The sequence below is a fragment of the Elephantulus edwardii genome, unplaced genomic scaffold (genome assembly GCF_000299155.1).
Source record: "Elephantulus edwardii isolate Elephantulus edwardi_28Jun2011 unplaced genomic scaffold, EleEdw1.0 scaffold00161, whole genome shotgun sequence".
Classification (NCBI taxonomy): domain Eukaryota; kingdom Metazoa; phylum Chordata; class Mammalia; order Macroscelidea; family Macroscelididae; genus Elephantulus; species Elephantulus edwardii.
In genome coordinates, this window is record NW_006399911.1 from 1,622,912 (window position 1) to 1,645,188 (window position 22,277).

At 40.5% G+C, this 22,277-nt stretch overlaps 1 protein-coding gene across 1 annotated transcript in view; it reads left to right on the forward strand.

The window, feature by feature from the left end:
• The window catches only part of PRKAG2 (protein kinase, AMP-activated, gamma 2 non-catalytic subunit), a 409,636-nt gene that overhangs the window by 293,117 nt on the left and 94,242 nt on the right, over positions 1-22,277 (forward strand). The window lies entirely within an intron of this gene.

A 22,277-nucleotide genomic window follows, 5' to 3' on the forward strand; every position in this document is an offset into this window, starting at 1 on the left:
TGTCTGTCTGGTGGCCTAGTGACAGAAAGCTGCACTGCAATCCCAAAGGCACACAGTTTGAGGCCGGCAGCTGCTCTGCAGGAGAAAGATGGGCAGTCTTCGCTCATGTGACTAACCTGCCTCTAAAAACTCACTTAAGGGTCAGCTATGGATTGGTGCTCTTCATACACAAAACCAACAACAACAATACACACACACACACACACACACACACACACACAAAACCAACCACATAAGTAAAAGTAAAAATCTACAGCATCAGGGTACTTCAATATAAAGATATAAAAGTATAGGCACTTGATGACAGGTTGACTTAAAAATCTGAATACCATCTTAAAGTCTGCCTCTCACACTCTTACAACTCACTAACGACAACAACAAAATACAGTCAAACAATAGCCAAAATGTCTGAGTAGTCACTTCACAAAAGAAGAGACTGAATGGTAAATAATTACTTGAGAAAAGATTCATTATTATCAAGAAAATGCAATTTAAAGCTACCATGAAGCAGCCACTGTGGAAAACGGTTCCTCAAACTGCTGAACATAGAATGACCACATGACCAAGCAATCTCAGGTTGAGGTATATACTCAAAACAAGGAAAGACAAGAATGCAAACAGAAACGTGCACACTGTGTTCACTGCAGCACCTGGCAGCATAGCCAAAAGGTGAAAACCACAGAAATGTCCACCAGAAGATAGAGTCATAATAAAGACCGCTCCCAGGGAAATGCAGAGTAATAAATGCCTACATTAAAAAGGAAGAAAGAGCTAAAAATCAATAACTTCAACTGCCAGTGTGAACAAATAGAAAAGGAAGGGCAAAAGACACCCAAAAACGCTCAGAACAAAGGATATTGAAAGGATCAGAGCATAAATAAACACAAAGGAAAACAGAAGAACCTTAGGATCAACAAAACTAGAAGTAGGTTCTTTGAAAGGATCAATAAAGTAGATAAAATACTGGTTAGACAGACAAAAGAAAAAAACTGAAGAGGCATGTAACAATATAATAAATGAAATTGAAAGTATTATAATGGATCTGATTGATAGACAAGGGATCATAACAAATTACCATTTTGAAAATGTTATCTGGCAAATCTGAACTTAAATGGAACAGACAAAACCCTAGAAACACAGTACTTAATTCACTGACACAAACAGAGATAGAAAGTCTAAACAGGCCTACAACAAAAGAGAGATTAACTCTAGCATTTAAAAAAAAATGCCAAGGGGTTTGTTGAGGGGGAATTCAAGGCTAGATGTTTTCACTGGGGGAAGTTTCGCCAAACGTTCAAAAAATAATTGGCACCAATTCTACTTTAACTCTTCAAAAACGTGGAAGAGAAAGAAATAATTCCCTGACTCATTCTATGAATTTCCCTAAGTCATTCTATGAATCGCATCACCTTGAAACCAAAATCTGGCAAAGAATTTACAGAAATAATAATCACAGACCAATATATATAAAATCTCTCATGATAATAGATATAAAATCACTTAACAAAATTCTAGTCAAAAGAATTAAACAATGTATTTTTTCTTTTTCTTTTTTATTATTAATTTCAATGAAAATTTACAGAGACTTTGGATTTCCATTCATTCATTGTTGCACTTTTCTCCCCTCCCAAACCTTCCCCCTAGTACTCTACCCTCTTGGAAAAGTAAAAGAAAAATTCTTTCATTGTTTTACAATCTCTCCCCCAGGTCCACTCCACTATGCAGCCTTCGCTCTGGACTCCTGTCATGACAAAAATACCTAATTATGTATCCCTTTTAAACAGTTTTCTCCCTCATCTGTTGCAATGCAGTAGGCATTATTGAGCCCATCTTTCTCAGTCTCCCCCCAACCCCGATGTCAGTCCTATTGTACAACAATGGCACCATGCAGTATTTGTCCTTTTGTGACTGAGATATTTCACTCAGCATAATGTCCTCCAGAGTCACCCATTTTGAATAATATTGCATGAGTTCCTTGTTTTTCAATGCAGCATAGTATTCCATTGTGTGAATATACCACAGCTTCTCTCCCCATTCATTTGTTGATGGGCACTTAGGTTGTTACCAACTCCTTGCTATTGTGAACAAGGCTGCAATAAACATGGGTGTGCATATATCTGCTTGGATGTCAGTTATGATCTCTTTGAGGTATATTTCCAGTCGTGGAATTGCTGGGTCAAATGGTATCTCTCTTTGTAACTTTTTGAGAAAGCGCCATACCGCCTTCCACAGTGGTTGCATCATTTTACATTTCCACCAACAGTGAATAAGGGTTCCAGTTTCTCCACAACCTCACCAGCATTTGTTGCTTGTTAAACAATATTTTTTAAAAAAATAATTCATCATGATGAAGAGGTACCAGAAATGCAAGGGTGATTCAACATTAGAAACTCATCACATAAATAAAGGGAAAGAACCACATGATCATACCAATTGGTTCAGAAAAGGCATTTTATAAAATTCGATGAAAAGATTGATATTGTTAACAGCTTCAGTTTGCTTCTCCTGTTACCACTCTTGGTCCTAGCAGCCTGAAAATTAAAAGACAAATTGCACTGGGAAAGTATGCTGTCAGAGACCTCTCCTAAGTACTGAAGAGCAACGATGTCAGTCTGGAGACTAAGGTGCTCCTGATACAGGCCATAGTTTTTACTGTTATTTGCTGTGAGTCAGAAAGCTGGACAATAGGAGAAATGATGCCTTTGAGCTGTGGTGCTGGAGAAGAGTACTGAATATACCATGGACTGCTAGGAGAACAAATAGGTTCGTGCTAGAGAGAGTGAGACCAGATTGCTCCTTGGAGGCAAGAATTCTGAAGCTTCCTCTGACATACTTTAGACATGTTGCAAGGAGGGACCAGTCCTTGGAGAAGGATGTCATGCTTGAGAGGGTGGAAGGACAGTGCAGCAGAGGGAGACCATGGATGAGATGGATTGATTCAGTGACTGGGGTAGTGGGGTAGGTGTGTCAGAGACATTGAGATAGAGCAGGGCTTAGGGATGTTGTACATAGGGTCACTATGAGTTGCAAGTGCCTTGACGGCACATAACGACAACAATCCCTTTAGTAAAGTAGGAACAGAAGGGGGAATTCTCAGTGTAATTAAAGACATATATGCAAAAGCAACTGCCAATATTCATCTCGATGAAGAAAGACTGAGAGAAAGGAGACAAGGCGAGATGCCCATTACCACCACTTTTATTCAGCATTGTACTAGGAGCCTTAGCTAAGGCCCCAAGGCAAGAAAGAGAAATAAAAGGTTTCCAAACTGGAAGGGACAAAATAAAACTATATTTGCAAATGTCATGCTTCTGTGTAACAGAACTGAAGAGTCTGCAAGAAGACCACAGAATCAAATAAAAGAATAAGAAATATTTTGTGTATTAAACAAGAGGACATAACTATAATTCATATTTATGCGCCCATTAGTAAAGCCCCAAAATATATAAATCAAACTTTAGCAGAATTGAAAAGAGTTGTTGCTGTTGTTAGGTGTCCTTGAGTCCACTGTGATTTATAGGGCCCTGTGAGCAACACATTGGAAGCTTGCTCTATCCTGTGCCAAGCTCATAAGCTCTGCCATTTGCAGGGCCATTGTACTAGTCACCGTTTCAGCTCATCTCCTTGAGGGTCACCTTCTCTTTCACTTTACCGTTCTCAGCAGGTTATCTTTTTCCAAGGACTTAGCCCAATAGCACAACCTGCTCAAAGTATGTGAGACAAAGTTTCACCATCCTTGCCTTGAAAGGACACCCTCTTTGCACTTCCTCCAAGATGGATTTTTCTTTTGGCAGTCCATGAGGATATTCAGTACTGTTTTCCATTATGCTGAGTGAACTAACTCAGTCCCATTATGCTGAGTGAACTAACTCAGTCCCACAAGGATAAATATTGAATAAAACAATTCTTGTAGAATGAGTATAAGGCTCCTAGAGAGGTGGGAGAGGCTGGAAGCAGAGGAATTTGGGTGTGCAGGGGGAGGGGGCACTTAATCATTGGGTTGTACAATGTAATGGTGGCAGGTGAGGGAAATTGAAAGAATTTGTTCGAATTTGTATTTGAGTTTTGCAAATAAACTAGTAGAAAAAATTAAAAAGCAAATTTCAATAAGATGAAAAAACAACAAGTACTGGCCAGGATATGGAGAGCTAGGCACTCTCCTATGGTGCTGGTAGGACTGTGGAAAACACTATTGAGTTTCCTTAAAAAATTTTAAGTAGAAATACTATTTGACTCAGCAATCCCACTACTAGTTGGGATTAAATCCTAAAGATTTAAGAGTGACATGTGAACAGTTATATGCACACCCATGTTCACTATACAGCATTATTTACAGTAAGAAAGATATGGAAACAACCTAAATCCCCATTATGGAAAAAAAAAAGGGTAAACAAACCATGGTATCCAGACACAGTGGAATATTATACAGCACTAAAGAATAATGCTGTGGTGTTGAGCTGTGGTGCTGGAGAATAGTATTGAATATGCCATGCACTGCTAAGAGAACAAACAGGTTCATCCTGAAAAGGGTGAAACCAAGCTGCTCCCTGGAGGCAAGGATTCTGAAACTTTGTCTGACATACTTTGGACATGTTGCAAGAAGGGACCAGTCCTTGGAGAGGGACATTATGCTTAGGAGGATGGAGGGACAGCGCAGGAGAGGAAGACCCTCTATGAGGGCATTCAGTGACTAGGGTAATGGGGGTAGGTGTATCAGAGACAGTGAGATTGTTACAATATAGAGCAGGGTTTAGGGCTATTTTACCTTGGGTCGCTATGAGTTGCGGGTGACTCGACAGCACATAACAACAACAAAGAATAATGAAAAATTGATGAAACACCATGGAATGTGGATGAGTTTAAAGGACATTGTGCTGAGTATAATTAGTTATAAAAAAATCAAATATTTTATGAGTCTACTGTTATAATAAAACAAGGGAAGGTTTATATGCAGGAAGCAGCATTCTGTTGTGGTTATCAGAGATGGAAGGGGAGATAGTGGGGAGGAGAAATCAGGAAATTTTTTAAAACATTTTAAAGAAAATAAAATCATTTAGCAATTCTGCATGATTCAAGATCAACACAAAGACAACTAGTTGGGTTACTTTACACTAAGAGATATTTTTAACAAAACCAAAGCACTTAAAATAACTCTAAAATATATAAAACACCTAGGAATTAACCAGTATGCAGAAGATCTATACCATAAAAATGACAAAACCCTCCTTGTTTCTTTTGCTATTGCTGTTATGTGCCATGGAGCCAACTCTGACTCGTAATGACCCTCATAATGTGTATAACACACATAATGTGACTCAATAATGTGTGTAACGGAACAAAACACTACCCAATCCTGCGTCACACTCACAGTTACTGCTGTCTGGAAGTCCATTCTTGTAGCTGGTCTATCCACCCATCTCTTTGAGGGTCTTTCTTTTTGTTGCTGACCCTTTACTTTACCAAGCATATAACTTCTAGGGACTGTCCCCTCCTAACTTGCACAAGCTACATGAGATGTTATCATACTATGCTCATCATTTGCACAAGCTACGTGAGATGTTATCTTGCTATGCTCACCTCCAAGAAGCATCCTGGCTGCAACTTCTTCCAAGACAGCTGTGTTTGTTCCTTTGGCAATCCGTAGTATATTCTTCACCAATGCTCCAGTTAAAGAGTATAAATTCTTCTCTGGCGTTCCTTATTCTAAGCCCAACAAAGTCCAATAAAAACTTACTCTCTTTACTAAGAGACTGAAAGAGACAAACATAAGTGGGAGGACATTCCATGCTCTTTATCAGAAGACTCAGTATAATAAAATGTCAAGACTGCCTAAGGCTATCTACGGATATAATAAAATCACAGTATAAATCCCAGCAATGTTCTTTATTGACCAATTTTCTGTGGGACTCTCATACATTGTTTCAGGAATAAAAAATGTAAATATGAAAAAATAGCAGTTTTTCATGTCAAACATATACTCCTTATATGTCCCAGTTATTTTACTCCTTGATGTTTACTCAAGAACAATGTAAATGTGTCCACACAAAGCCTTGACCATGAAGGTTCATAGCAATTTGATTCACACAAATAAACTGGAAACAGTTCACACAATGGAATACTATGCTGCATTGAAAAACAAGGAACTTGTGCTCCCTTCGGCAGCACATATACTAAAATTGGAACGATACAGAGAAGATTAGCATGGCCCCTGCGCAAGGATGACACGCAAATTCGTGAAGCGTTCCGTTTCCTTTTTTAATAATACTTTGAGTTCAGTGTAGATGGTGAGGAGGGTGCAAGATCTGATGAGGTTTTGTATATATGGTTTTTATGAATATGAGTTAACTGCAGAGCACCTAAAAACAACCACATAGTTTGATCATTCCCTTGGTCCACAGTACCTAATTTATACAGTCTGCTGCAGTAGACTTGAGTATGTCAGATCTGATGAAGGGGACACAGGTTAGGACTGGGTTCAGATATATTGTACATAGGATCCCTGTGAGTCATACTCAGATCAGTGGTACCGAATATCATGATGATTGGCACATGTTGTTGCTGTTGTTATATGCCATCTAGTCACTTGTGACTCATAATGATCCTATGTATAATAGCTCTGAACCCTGCTCTATCCTGAGCCAACCTCATTGTCTCAAACACACCTACCCCTATTTTACCTCAGGCATTCAGTCAATCCATCTCATCGAGGATCTTGTTTTCTTGCACTGTCCCTCCACCCTCCTAGGCATGATGCCCCTTTGGAAAGGTCTGGTCCCTCCTTGCAACATGTCCAAAGTATGTCAGACGAAACTTCAGAATCCTTATCTCCAAGGAGCAGTCTGGTTTCACCCTCTCAAGGACAAACCTGTTTGTTCTCCTAGCAGTCCATGGTATATTCAATACTCTTCTCCAGTACCACAACTCAAAGTCGTCAATAATAATTCTATCATCCCTAGTCATTGTCCAGCTTTTTGACACACAGTAAGTAATTGCAAAGACCATCGTGTCGATCAGAAGGACCTTAATCTCCAGATTGACATTGCAGTACTCTGGAGAGGTCCCTGACAGCAGACTTTGATTTCCTGGCTGCTGGTACCAAGCAAACTGTGGAGCCAAGCAAACTGAAAGTGTTAAAAAACTTAATCTCTTCACTATCTATCATGGCATATTGCAGATAGTAAATAATATTTTCTGAATGAATTATTATGCTCAAAAGCATAACATTGTCTACTTTTTGTTAGTTATAAGATAAATTGAATATAAATACCTCAGAAAAAAGTTATAATTTTTTAATTCAATCTGTTTGCCTCTCTTATTTAATAATACTTTTTTCAGCAGGTTTTCAGTTGACTTGATATATATATCATAGATATTATATATAATATATATTATATATGTCATAGATATTAGTTTCTTCTGTCTTTGATAAGATAATATAGAATAAAAAATGTAAGAACATAAGAATAAGGTATCATAAACATAAGTTGTTGTTGTTGTTGTTGTTGAGACCTGTAGCTGACCCTCTGGCAGGTTTTCAGAGACAGTTAATCGCATGGGAAGAGATTGCCTATCCTCCCACGGAGCAGCTGGAAGATTCATAGAAACTAAATTTATTTTCTATCATTTGAAATTGTTATTTAGAAAGTATCAAAATAAACAATCTTTTCCCTTAAATATATTGATTAACAGTTATTCATTCAATAGTGTTGAATGTTATATTTTTGAATTTTCATCCAACGCCACACCACTTTAAAAAATCAATTGTTTTCATTGAACAGACACTAAAATTATAGGATGGTGGTGAGAGCTAGCAGAGCTGCCGATCAATATCCAAACTTGGACGTAAAGCGCAATCACCAACCTCTTGCCCTCAACATAGTCTATTAAAATAAAACTCTTTGCTGCTATTGTGTTTTTGTCTAGTCACTTTTTACTTTAGAATGTCAATTTGAAAGCCTGGGAGAAAGTGATAACACTTGTAACTCAATAGGATTAAGAGCCAGAGGAAATTTTTCTCTTTATGCTGCAAAAATCACCTCTTGGCCCATACTCACTGAGTTGTTATAGGTTTACTAGTAAAGAGCAATTCATTTTGCCCAAGTATCTTTTGAATTCCTACTATGTACTAGGGAAGGACCCGTGGTGATACAGTGGTTAAACTGTCATCTACTAACTAAAAGGTTGGTGGTTCGAACACACCAGCCACCCAGCAAAAGGTAGATGTGCATTCTACTACCATAAAGATTAGCCCAAACCTACTGCCGTCAGTGCAGCCTTCAATATGGATTGCATCTCAACATCAAGAAAATAAAAAGTCTTACCACTGGACTGATAAGCAATATCATAATAGATGGAGGAAAGATTGAAGTTGCCAACGATTTCATCTTACTTGGTTCTAATTCACCATAATTACACCCTTGGTACCAGCAGTCAGGAAATAGGAGACATATTGCACTGGGAATGTCTGCAGTTAGGGACCTTTGTAAATTATTGAGGAGCAATGATATCATTTTGAGGAGTAAGGTGAGTCTGATTCAGGCCATGGTCTTTCTGATCATTTGTTATTCATCTGACAGTTGGACAATGAATAAGGATTACAGAAGAATTGATGCCTTTGAGCTGGGATGTTGGAGAAGAATACTCAATAGCCATGGACTGCCAAAAGAACAAACAGATATGTCTTGGAGAAAATGCAGCAAGAGTGCTTCTTAGAGGCAAAGATGATAAAGCTTCATCCCAGATACGTCAGGCATGTTGCTAGGAGAGGCTATTCCTTAGAGAAAGATGTAATGCCTAGAAAGGTGGAGGGTCAGCACAGGAGAGGAAGACCCTCAACCAGGTGGATTGGCACAGTGACTGGTGCAGTGGGCTCTAGTGTGTCAGGAAGTGTGAGGATGGTACAGGATAGGACAGGGTTCAGATCTGTTGTTCATAGGGTTGCTGTGAGTCATACTCAGCGCAGTGGCATCTAACAACTGCCATCAAGTAAAGGCAAACTAGCACTGGCTCTGTAGAACAGAGCAGAGTTATCCCCATAGGATCTCAGGCTTTCATCTTTATGGAGGCAGAGAGCCACGTTCATCTCCCTCAGGGAAGCTGGAGGCTTAGAACCACCAGCATCTTGGTAAGCAGCTCACCAGCTCTTGGCCAAGCATCTCTCTGTAATGCATCCAACCTTGGGATGTGGTGAGGTAGTTCTGTCCTGTAGGATCCAGGGTAGCTACACATTTGAATCGGCTCCACAGCAATAGGTTTGTTGGGTTTTTGTTTGGTTTTGTTTTGAGTATGAGCCAGGCACAGGCAATACAAAGATGAGAAGAGGGTCATTTTTTTTTGTCCTTCAAAGAGCTTTCAGTGTTTGGAGAAGTCAGAAAAGGAAATCCCTGGTGTCCTAAGTGCCTAATAGTAGTATTGTGCATATGGTACAGGTCAAAGGAAGCAATTGACCAGCTAAGTTGTGAGCACAGGTCAAGAATCTGCACAGGCTGCCTGGTGGCAAATAAAAGAACAACCTGGGCCTGGCCATGAGATATGAGCAGTAAGGGAAAAGCCAGAAGGTTCAGAAAGCTTGCATTCACAGCATTGAGTGAGCTCCTCCCCTCCCCTCTCCTCTCCTTGATGAGCTCTAACTGCCAGAAATCTTGAGAAATAAGTATGACACAGACTGTTGAAATGTAAAGAAAATATTACCTTAAAACAGTATCTCACAACTAACTTTATTTGCATTGACTAACCCATCACTGTTTTTCCTCTGAATACACTAATGTAGGGAATCTTGGTGGTTCAGCAGAAGTCTCACCTTCTATGTAAGAAAACCAAGTTCAGTTCTCAGCCAAAGCAGTTTACACATAGCCATGACCATGATCATTGGAGGTTTGCATGTTGGTAGGGTGAGCAGGCTTTGGGGGAGCTTTCAGAGTAAGAAGGAAAGAAAGAAAGGCTAGGATTTTTGTGGCTATTTGACTTCCAAATAGCAGCTAATGAAAACCCAGTAAAGCACAATGATCTAAACATCACTGCAGGGAATGGTGCAGCACTGGAAAGGTCTTGGATGTGCTGTTCATGAAGTCACCGAAAGTATGGGCTGACAAGACCATCACTAACAGCAATAAATGTGTAGATACATCTGAGAAACTTTGAAAAACCTCAGATTTGAATTGGAGAGTTGTGGAAATCACTTTCTTTTCTCTTTTCGGAATGTCTTTATGGCTGCCCTTTCTAGGAAAGAAAAAGTGAGCAGGCTTACCAGGTGAAAACCATCTGTGGAAATGAGCTAAACCTCATTAGCATGTAACATATAAACATTTTTTTTCTATTTTGAGCTAAGCCTCTAGTCCCATTATCAAGCGAAATTGCATAACAATGACAAGATTCACTTTCATTTATTTCCATTTCTAGTCTCTGTCAGTTTTGGTTCCAATTGTAATGGTTAGGGATTTTTAGTCTAGTTTGTGGACAAGTTTAGGGTACAGAACAGCCCACTGAGGTGCACAGTCCCATCAGCTGCCCATCTCAGCCTCCCCAAACCACCTCTTTGGAGTTCTTGAGAAGCAGAGGGTCCTAGAAAGAAAGGAAAGACCCTCAACCAGGTGGAATGATGTAACAGAAATACTCCAGGTGGATGATTTAACAAACACATTTATTTTTTTACAGTTTAAGAGGCTAGAAGTCCAAATTGAGAGTACCACCTCTACGGGAAGGTGTTTTTGGTCAGTTCTAAAGAAAGGTCCTTATTTCCTTTATCATCTTTTGTTTGGGGTTGTTTTGGGGGGAAGGGGGTTGCCTCCTTTCATTTTTCTTTTAATTGTGAATTTAACAAAAGTTTACAGAAAAGTTGGATTTTCATTCATTCATTCATCATTGCCCATTTTCCTCCCTACCCACCCCTAGTTCACTTAAAAAAAATTAATTGTTCATTTCCTCCCTCTACACCCTGGGTCCACTTTCCTATGCACCTTTTATTCTGGACTGTTGTCATACAGATAATGCCTAATGCAGTGTTCATTATCTATCCCCTTTTTTCTCAGTTTCCCCTCAATCCCCCTATCAGCCTTGTTTTAAAACAGGCATTACGCAGTGTTGCCCTTTTGTGACTGATCTATTTCATGCAGCATAATGTCCTCCAGGGTTACCCATTTTGTATAATACTTTATGAGCTCCTTGTTTTTTAGTGCTGCATAGTATAACATTGTGTGAATATACCATAGTTTTTCTATCCATTCATTTGTTGATGGGCGCTGGGGTTGCTATTTTGACTAAGACAGCAGTAAACATGGGTGTGCATATATCTGTTTGAGTGACAGCTTTGGGGTTTTTTAGTGTATATTTTCAGTAGTGGAATTGCTGGGTCAAATGGTATTTCTATTTCCAGCTTTCTGAGAAAGCACCAGACCACCTTCCATAGTGGTTGTACCATTTAACATTCCCACCAGTGGTCAATAAGAGTTCCACAACCTTGGAAGCATTTGTTGTTTAACTGCTCTGTTGAACTTTGCTCTCGTTACAGGGGTGAGATGATATCTCATAGTTGTTTTGATTTGAATCTCTCTAATAGCCATGAATTTTTAACATTCCTTCGTGTGTCTGTTTGGCATCTGAATGTCCTCTTTGGTGAAGTGCCTATTCATATCCTGTGCCCATTTTGTGATTTGATTATTTACATTTTTCTTACTGAGGTTCTGGGGTACTCTATATATTTTAGATATAAGTCCCTTATCAGATATGTCATTGCTAAATATTTCTTCCCAGTTTGTGAGTTTTCTTCTAACTCTCTTGGAGAAGTTTTTTCATGTGCAGAGGGATTTGATTCTCACAAGGTCCCATTCATCTATTTTATTCTCTTCTGGTTGTAAATTTTTCATTATGCTTCAAAACTGTTCATGCTGTGGATTAGGGCTTTTAGAGTTCTTCCTAGCTTTTCTCTGATGAACGTTATAGTCTTTGGTTTTATTTAAGGTATGAGGTATGGGTTTTGCCTAAGTTTTTTGCATATAGTTTTCCAGTTATGCCAACAACATTTGTTCAAGAGACTGTCCTTTATCCACTTAACTGATTCCATCTCCTTGTCAAATATCAGTTGGCAATAGGCAAATGAGCTGATTTCTGGATTCTCAATTCCATTCCATTGATCAGTGTGTTTGTTGCTATACCAGTACCATGCTGTCTTGACCACCACAGCTGTGTAGTAGGATTTGAAATCAGGGAGTGTGATACTGCCTACCTTGTTTATCTTGGTTTGCTTATTCAAGTTCTCCCTCCATTCCAAATAAAGTTGAAAATTGACTTTTTCATCTTGTTGAAGAATGGAATTGGTATCTGTATTGGGATTGCATTGAACGCGTAGATTGGCTTTGGTAGAATTGTTGTCTTTACAATAATAAGTTCCTATGAGGCTCAATGTCAAGAAGACAAAAATTCTCACCACTGGACCAATTGGTAGCATCAGGATGGATGGCGAAGAGATTGAGATTGTTCACAGCTTCAGTTTGCTCGGCTCCACAGTCAACAACACTCTTGGCACCAGTAGCCAGGAAATAAAAAAACGTATTGCGATGGGAAAGTCTGCGGTTAGGGACCTCTCTAAAGTACTCAAGAGCAACAGTGTCTCTCTGGAGACTAAGGTGCGCCTGATACAGGCCATGGTTTTTGCAATCACCTGTTATGCATCAGAGAGCAGGACAATGACTAGAGAGGATAGAAGGAGAATTGACGCCTTTGAGCTGTGGTGCTGGGGAAGAGTATTGAATGTACCATGGACTGCCAAGAAAACAAATATATTCATCCTAGAGAGGGTTAAACCAGTCTACTCCTTGAAGGCAAGGACTCTGGGGCTTCATCTGACGTATTTTGGACATGTTGTAAGGAGAGACAGGTCTTTAGAGAGGGACATCATGCTGGGCAGAGTAGAGGGACAGCACAGGAGGGGAAGACCCTCTATGAAGTGGATTGATTCAGTGACTGGGGTAATCAGGATGGGTGTGTCAGAGACAATGAGATTGGCACAGGATAGAGCACGGTTTAGGGCTGTTGTACATAGGGTCACTATGAGTCACAGACGACTCGATGGCACATAACAACAAACAACAACATCCATGAGCTTGGTATATTTTTCCATTTCTCCAAACCTCTTTTTGTTTCTTGCAATAATGTTTTGTAGTTTTCTGGGTGTATGTCTTCTATGTCTCTAGTTAGATTTATTCCCAAGTATTTCATCTAGTGATTAGCTATTGTGATTGGTATTTTTCTAAGCTCCAATTCTATATCCTCCTTGTCACTGTAGAGAAATCCTACTGATTTTTGTATGTTGATCTTATACCCTGCTACTTTGCTGAATGGGTCAACTATGTCCAATAGTTTCCTTGCTGAATATTTAGTGTTTTCTAAACATACTATCATATCCTCAGCATAGAAAGATAGTTTTATCCCCTCTTTGTCAAATTAGATACCTCATATTTCCTTATCTTGTCTTACTGCTCTTGCTAAAGAAGTGATAGTGGGCATCCTTGCCTGGTTCCTGTTTTCAAGCAGAATGCCTTTAATCTTTTTCCATTGAGAACAATGTTGACTCTTTGTTTTGCATATATACTTTTCACTATTTTGAGTACATTTCCTTCTTGAGTGTTTTAGTCAGGAAGGGCTGTTGGATTTTGGTAAAAGGTCTTTTCTGTATCAATTGATAGGATCATGCAGTTCTTATTCTTTGCTTTGTAAATGTGGTGGATTACATTAATAATTTTTTTAGGTTGAACCACCCTTGCATACCTGTTAGGAATCCCACTTGATCATGATGAATTATTTTTTTTTATGTACTACAACAACATTGGATTCTATTTTATTGAGGATTTTTTTTATTTTGCTTGCATTAATTTTATTTATAACAGCAGCAGCAGCAGCAGCCTTTTATGTTAATCTCTGCACTTACTCCAGAACTTGGTTCCCCTCAAGGGGATTCTGGCTTATGGTGACCCCATGTGTTACAAGGTCAAGCTACTCCATAGGGTTTTCTTTTTATTATTTTTTTTATTGAGTATTTTTGCATCTATGTTCATGAGAGAGATTGGCCTATCTTGATAATGTCTTTACCTGACCTTAGTATTACGGACATGTTTTCTTCATAGAATGAGTCTGGTGGTAATCTATCTTTTTCTATTTCCTGAAATACTTTATATGCAGAATTGGTGACAGCTCTTCTCTGAATGTTTGATAGCATTCACTTGTAAAACCATCTGGTCCAGGGCTTATATTAGTTGGAAGTTGTTTTATGACCCATTCAATTTCTTCTTTTGTGATGGGTTTGTTCCGATGTTCTGCTTCATTCTGTGTCAGTTTGGGTAGGTTGTGAGTTTCTAAGTATTTGTCCATTTTCTCTAGGTTTTCATATTTTTTAGTATAATTTTTCATAATATCCTATTTTTAATATTTTTCTTTCATTTGGTTCTATTGTGACATTGCCCCTTTCATCTCTTATTTGGGTTATCTTCATTTTTTCCTTTCTTTTCCTTTGTTAGCTTTGCTAGTGGTTTGTCAATTTTATTGACCTTTTCAAAGAACCAGCTCCTGCTCTTGTTAAGAGTTTCAGTTGTTTTTCTGTTTTCTATCTCTGCCCTTGAAGATCTCCTTTTCTTAGCCTTCCCTCCAGGAGGAGCTACTCAGCACTGGGGTTGGAGTTCAAAGGACCTGCTCTTCTTGGTCATCTTTCTTGTTGGTAGCTCAAGTTCCCTCCTTGGTTTGCTTCTACTCTCCTTTTTATCTCCCATGAGACAAAAGATCTTACAGGGCTGATGGCATTAAGGGTGTCACATCCCACCCTTAGTTCTTGTACAATATGTTATTAGACCCTAGGGGGTCATTGTATAACTTCCATATCACATCATTGCATACACGGGTGTGGGAGGAACACACAATTCAGTTTATGTGACCTTTTTTTTATGTGACCTTTTTACAATTTTGATTTTTTTTCACCCAACACAATGCATGGAAGTCCATTCAGTTGTTGCATGTATTAATAATCTGCTCCTTTTTATTGCCGAGTAGCATTCCATGCTATCAGTGTACCATGGTTTGTTTAACCATTCACCTGTTGAAATCAGAATTGCTTCCAGTTTGTGTTTTTACAAATGAAGCTAGTATTAACATTCATTTATAGACTTTATTTCACTCAGTGGGATAAATACCTAGGCATGACGTTGCTTCACATGGTAATTGCATGTTTAGTTTTAGAAGAAAGTGCCACACTTCTCCAGTGTTCTTGTTCCATTTTAAATACTTAGGGTGGTGAAACTTCCTCTTACATACTTTGGGCAAGTTACCAGGAGAGGCCAGTCCCTGGTGAAGGACATCATACTTAGAAAAGTAGAAGATAAAAAAAAAAAAGAGGAAGACACTCAATAAGATGGCTTGAAACTGTGACTGCAACAATGGGCATACAGAAGCAGAGATATAAGGACGGCCTGGAATTGTCAAAGTTTATGTCTATTCTATATAAAGTTGCTAAGTCAGAACTAATTCAAATGGCACCAAGTCAACCAGCTCTTTGGAAAGGAGCTCTGGTGCTATCGTGCATTACATGCTGCAGTGCTAAAGGAAAGGTCAGGGGTTTGAATCCACTAATTGCTTGGCCAGACAAAAACAGGCAGTCTCCTTCCATAAAAAATGTACAGCCTTAGAAACTTGATGGTGGGTGGCTGTGAGCCGGAATAGATTCTCCGGTGATGGGTTATGAGACCAGCATTGTGAGTGATCCAGTTTCTCCCCAACCTCGTCAACATTTGATTTTGTCACTAATTATTTCAGACAGTCTAATGGGTGCGTCCTGGAGAAGTCAGTTTAAAGATTAAGGTGCACCTGATTCAAGCCACAGCTTTCCCAGTCACCTGCTGTGCATCTGAGAGCTGAACCGTGAATGATTAAGGATGACAGGAGAATTGATGCATTTGAGTTGTGGTGTTGGAGCAGAATGCTGAATGTCCCACAAACTGCCAAAAGAATAAACAGATGTCTTAGAGAAATGCAGCTGGAGTGTTCCTTGGAGACAAAGATGATAAAGCTTTGTCTCACTTATTTTGGACATGTTGTTAGGAGTGGCTATTGTTTGGAAAGGGTCATCATGCTTGGAAAGATGGAGGGTCAGCAAAGGAGAGAAAGATCTTTAACAAGAAAGACTGGTAAAGTTTCTACAGAAAAGGACCCAAATGTGTCAAGGATAAGAGGGGTACAGGATAGGACAGAGTTCAGATCTGTCCTTCATACTATGAGTCATACTCAACTCCATGGCACTTAACAACAGTGGATGTGTCGGGATAGCTCAGTGTGGCTTTAATATGCATTTTCCAAAGGAGCGCTGCCCCAGGTGTGTTGTACAATTATCCAAAAGGCCACACGCATCACTAGTTCTGCAGGAGAAATACAGGCATGATTTACAGCCTGAGTATCTTGCTGGAGGATCATGGAGTTTACTCAACTTGATAGCAGTGAGTTTAGAATGGCTAATGAAAAATCCATGATGACGTAGTAGGTTAAATGTTGGGCTACAAACCAAAGTGTCACCAGTGTGAACTAACCAGACACCTCCAGATACAGGCCTCAGAACTCTTGGGAGGGTCATCATAAGTCCAAATTTACTTAATGGCAGTGGCTTTTGTTTTAATGGCAAATTATACTGGCCATCTTTTTATGTTCTTTGTTGCATGGAAAGCATAAAAAATGTACATACTAGGCATTGGTGAGCTAAGATGGACTGGCATTGGCCACTTTGAATCAGATTTACTATTCTGGAAATAAAAAAATTTGAAGAAGCATGGTGTTGCATTCATAGTTAAAAAGACTGTTTCACGATCTCCTAAAGTACAATGCTGTGAATAATATCCATACACATACTATGAAGACCAGTTAATACAACTGTTATTCCAATATGTGCATCAACAAGTAATGCCAAAGAGGACATTGAGAATTTCTACCAGCTTTTACAGTCGGAAACTGACCAAACATGCCATCAAGATGCATTAATAATATTTGGCAACTGGAATCCAAAAGTTGGTAACAATGAAGAAGAAATGGTAGTTAGAAAATATGACTATGGTGACAGAAATGAGGAGGCATCATGATGGAGAAAAGACTGAAATTCTCAACAATTTCATCTTGCTTAACACCGTTGGCACCAGCAGTCAAGAACTGGTGGCCTAGTGGCAAGAAGCTGTGCTGCAATCTCAAAGGCACACGATTTTAATCCACCAGATGCTCCACAGAAGAAGGACAGGCAGTCTCCTCCCATGAGATTAACTGCCTCTGAAAACTCACTGGAGGCTTGGCTATGGGTCAGTTCTGACTCGATAGTGCACAACACCACCCCAACATTGCCTTGGGAAAAACCACCGTCAGGGACCTCTCTAAAGTACTGTTGAGCATTGGTGTCAGTTTAAGGACTAAGGTGCACTTGTCTCAGGCCATGGTCTTTTCAGTCACTTGCTTTGCATCTGAGAGCTAGACAATGAGTAGACATACAGAAAAATCAATGCCTTTGAATTGTGCTGGAGAAGGATACTGACTATCCCATGGACTGCTAAAAGAACAAACAGGTATGTCTTGGAGAAAGTGCAACCAGAGTGCTCCTTTGAGTCAAGGAGGGTGAAGCTTTGTCTCACATACGTTGGGTATGTTGAGAAAGAGATAGCATGCTTGAAAAGGTGAAGCGTCAATGAAAGAAAGGAAGACTGTCAACTGACATAGTGACTCTAGCAAAGGGTTTGAATATGGAAGAGATGATAAGGATGACACAGGATAGGACAAGATTCAGAACTGTTATTCGTATAGAACTGCCGTTGAGTAATAGTCATAGGTACAGCATCTAACAAGAACATTGTTTGGCTGAAATCTGAGCCCCAGTTACTGTTGCTGTTATATACTAGCGAGTCAGAGCCAATGCATACCGGACCCTCTTTCTCCTGTGGATTCAAACTGTGTGCCTTTGCATTGGCAGCCCAACTTCTTACCACTAAGCCACCAGAGCTAAAATGTTAGCCCTAGAGGTAAGTTTCATTTTAGGTTCAAAGAATTGCTGAGGTCTATGAAGCTGGAGATTGATAAAATTTTGCACAATTAATGACTTATTCAATGCAAATACATTTTATAAGAGACACAAACACAGGTTATACACATGGACTTCACCTGATGGTATGCATAGGAATGATATCTACTACAACTGTGGAAAGAATCGCTGGAGAAGCTCAGTATCAGCTGGGAAAACGAGGCCAGATGCTGATTGTGGAACAGACCACCAACTACTCATATGAAAGTTCAAGCTGAAGCTGAGAAAAATTAAATCAAGTACACAGGAACCAAAATTTGACCTTAAGTCTATTCCACCTGAATTTCAAAACCATCTCAGGAACAGGTTTGACTCTTTGGACATAAATGAGTGAAGATCACATGAGCTGTGGGAAGATATCAAGTATATCATCCAGGAAGAATGCAAAAGGTCATTACAAAGACAGAGGAAGAAGAAAAGACCAGGGTGGATGTGAGAAGAAACTCTGAATATTGAACTAAAGTGCCAAGAAGCCACAGCAAAGGGAATAACTCAAGATATTAAAGAGTTCAACAGAAGACTCCAAAGGGCAGCATGGGAAGACAAAGTATTACAATGAAATGTGCAAGAAGCTAGAGTCAGAAAATCAAAAGGGCTGAACTTGCTCAGCATTTCTTAAGCTGAAGGAACTGAAGAACAAATTCAAACTTTGAGTTGCAATACTTAAGGATACTTTGGGCAGAATATGAAATTATCCAGGAAGCATTAAAAGAAGATAGAAAAGAGTATACAGAGTCATTGTACCAAAAGGACTTGGCAGACACAGAAGAATTTCATGAAACAACATATGAGCAAGAGCCTGTGATAGTAAAGGAAGATGTTCAAGTTGCTCTGAAAGAACTGGCAAAAACAAAGCCCCAGGAATTGATGGCATGCCAATTGACATATTTCAACAAACAGATGCTGCCCTGGACTCACCAAGTTGTGCCAAGAAATCTGGAGGACAACCACCTGGCCTACTGACTGGAAGAGATCTATACATATTTGTTCCCATTCCAAAGAAAAGTGATCCGACAGAGTGCAGAAATTATCACTGATATCACATGCAAACAAGATTCTGCTGCAGATATAAAAAAAAAAAAAAATGACTGGAACAACACATCAACAGAGAACTGCCTGGAATTCAGGATGGGTTTAAAAGAGGCCATGTTTGGTACTAGAGATATTGCAGCTAATGTTAGATGGATTTTGGCAGAAAACACATAGTACCAGAGGAATGTCTTATCAATGTTTCATTGACTCTGCAAAGGCATTTGTCTGTGTGGATCACAACAAACTGGCTGACTCTGAGAAGAATGGGAATACCAGAACACTTGATTGTTCTTATATGAAACCTATACTTGGACCAGTAGGCAATCATCAGAACAGAGCAAGGAAACACTGCATGGTTCAAAATTGAGAAGGGGGTGTGCCAAGGATGTGTCCTATCTCCATATGTTTTCAATTTATATGCAGAACAGATTATCCAGGAGGCTGGGCTCTATAAGGAGAAATGTGGCATCAGAATTGGAGGTAGACTCATCAACAATCTGCATCATGAAGATGATACAACGCTGCTTGCCAAATTTGAGGAGGACCTGAAGCATTTGCTGCAGAAGGTGAAGGACTGCAGCCTTCAATATGGATTGAAGTTCAGCAACAAGAAAACATTCTCACCACTGAGCCGATTGGCAGCATCATGATATTTGATGAAGAGATTGAGATTGTTAACAGCTTCAGTTTGCTTGGCTCCAGGATCAACATTCTTGATACCAGCAGCCAGAAAGATGAATTACATTGGGAAAGTCTGCTATTAGAGATCTCTCCAAAGTACTGAAGAGTAACAGTATCAGTCTGGAGACTAAGGTGCACCTGATAGCCATAGACTTTTCAGTTACTTGCTATGCATCAGAAAGCTGGACAATGACTAGGGATAATAGAAGAACTGATGCCTTTGAGCTGTGGTGCTGGAGAAGAGTACTGAATATATCATGGCTGCTAGGAGAATAAACACTTTTGTCCTGGAGAGGGTGAAGCCAGGCTGCTCCTCGGAGGCAAGGATTCTGAAGCTCCATCTGACATACTTTGGACATGTTGCAAGGAGGGACCAGTCCTTGGAGAGGGACGTCATGCTTGGGAGGGTTGGAGGGACAGCGCAGGAGAGGAAGACCCTGGATGAGACTGGGTGATGGGGATAGGTGTGTTGGAGAGAGTGCGATTGGCACGGGATAGAGCAGGGTTTAGGGCTGTTGTACATAGGATTGCTATGAGTCACAGGTGACTCAAAGGCACATAACAACAATAGTCTTTATGGCTTGGTATTAAGTAATTGCACTGCCAAAGCAAAAGCACACAAGTTTGAAACCACCAGCTGCTCCATCGGATAAAAAATGAGCAGACGCCTGTGTGATTTATTGTCTGAAAACCTGCTAGAGGGTCAATTACGGGTCATTTCTAGCTCAACAACAACTTAGTCTTGGGAGGTGTGCCGATCTCTATTACTGTGGACTTAGGAGAGTTTTTATCTTCAGAGACTAGCCATTTGCCAGCAATCCCAAACCACACATACATGATGTCTCTCCACTGTACTGTTTCTTTCATCAGCATTTTCTAACTTTCAGCATACTGATCCAATATATATTTTCATTTTTACAATAGTGGAAAATAGCAGTATTTGAGTATCAGTTTCCACCATTTGCTCTTATTATAAAATGTGATTGATTTGAATGTGTTGATTTTATAGCCTGAACTCATTTATTCAGGGGTGGGTTCCCCCCCTTTTTTCCCTGGTTTTCGATGTTACCTAGATGTCTTATTACCTATAATTAGTCATGGTTTTATTTCTTCCTTTACAGTTTGTATGCCTTTTACTTCTTTTTCTTGCCTTATTACTGTGGCTATAAGTTAGCTGTAATTGTGTTTGAACTAAGTTGATAAAAGAGTGAGACCAGCATCCTTGTATTTTCCCTAAATTTAGAAGAAAAGCCTAACGGAAGCTTTCAGTGTTTCACTAAAGTCCTTCACATTAAGCATGTTTTTCTAAAGGATTTTATTACTAAACATTTTACAAAATGAGACTTGTCTTCTTTCCCTTCAGTGCCCTTTTTGGCTTTTGGTTGGGTTTTTTTTGGTTTTGTTTTTCTTTGGTTTTTTTTTTGTTGTTTTTTTTCAAAAGAGGAAGCTTAGAGAGTGGCCCAACTAAGATGACAGAACAAATAGAAAAAGCATAAACTTCAGTAGTTCCTCCTTCCAGCAAAGCTCTTAAAAGCGATTGAACCAAGTTCTTTTCAAGGGCTGGAGGTGTTGTCTGGACCCTGATCAGCACAAGAAATATTGTTCTCAGGGTTCCTGCGTTTTGCACCGGCCCACTGTGTCAAGAGGCAGCGAAATTGGCTGTTACAGAGGCGAGGGCTCAACGAATGCCAGGCTCGCAGCCTGCCAACATGAGCTGGTGATAGCAGAGTTTCAGATACCCAGATCCAGGATGACAGGAGTGGCCAGGGCCAGATTTAGATTTCTCTGAGTTTCTGGCAGCAGCTCGCCCAAAAGAGAATTGGCTGTGAAAGAGAGGCAGCCAATTAAGAGTTCCAAGGCTGGGGGGGAAAATTGACAGCAACCAAGTACCTCCAACGCGCGCGCGCACAGGAGTCAGGGCTGGGCAGTTTAATCTGGACAGTGCTTCACCCTCACCTGCTGACCCCTCTCTCTGGGGTCCTGAGCCTCGAGCCCCAAGGCCTGGCCCATCGCCCCGCCTTCCCTTGACCGCTCCCGTGGCTGCCCCACCCTTGGGTTGGGCTGAGACCACACCTGCGCAGGTGAAGCCAGCCCAAAGGGCTAAGCGTGGGCAGCGGGGGCAGGTGAGTGAGCAGTGAGTGTGAGCCGCGGGGTGTGAGGGGAAGGCGAGGAGGAAGAACGCGGGCCTCGGCTAATGGCGCCGCTCCGCCGGCAGGAAGACAGACGGCCGCGGCCAAGAGGGGGCGCCTGGAGCAAGACATGCGCCTGCGCAGCCCAGCCCCGGAGGATGGGCAGCGCGAGAAGGTCCCCAGCCCTTCGCGCCCCCCGCGCCCCTTCTCTCGTCCCTACAGTTCATCCTTCGTGAGGCAGCGGAACGTCCCACTCCGGGTGGGGCCGGGGGCGACACGGGGACGGCCCGCGGGCGCACGCGGCCCTGGGGGAATCTGAGGCGGCCCCGGCGCCCGGGGGTGGAGGCCCGGCG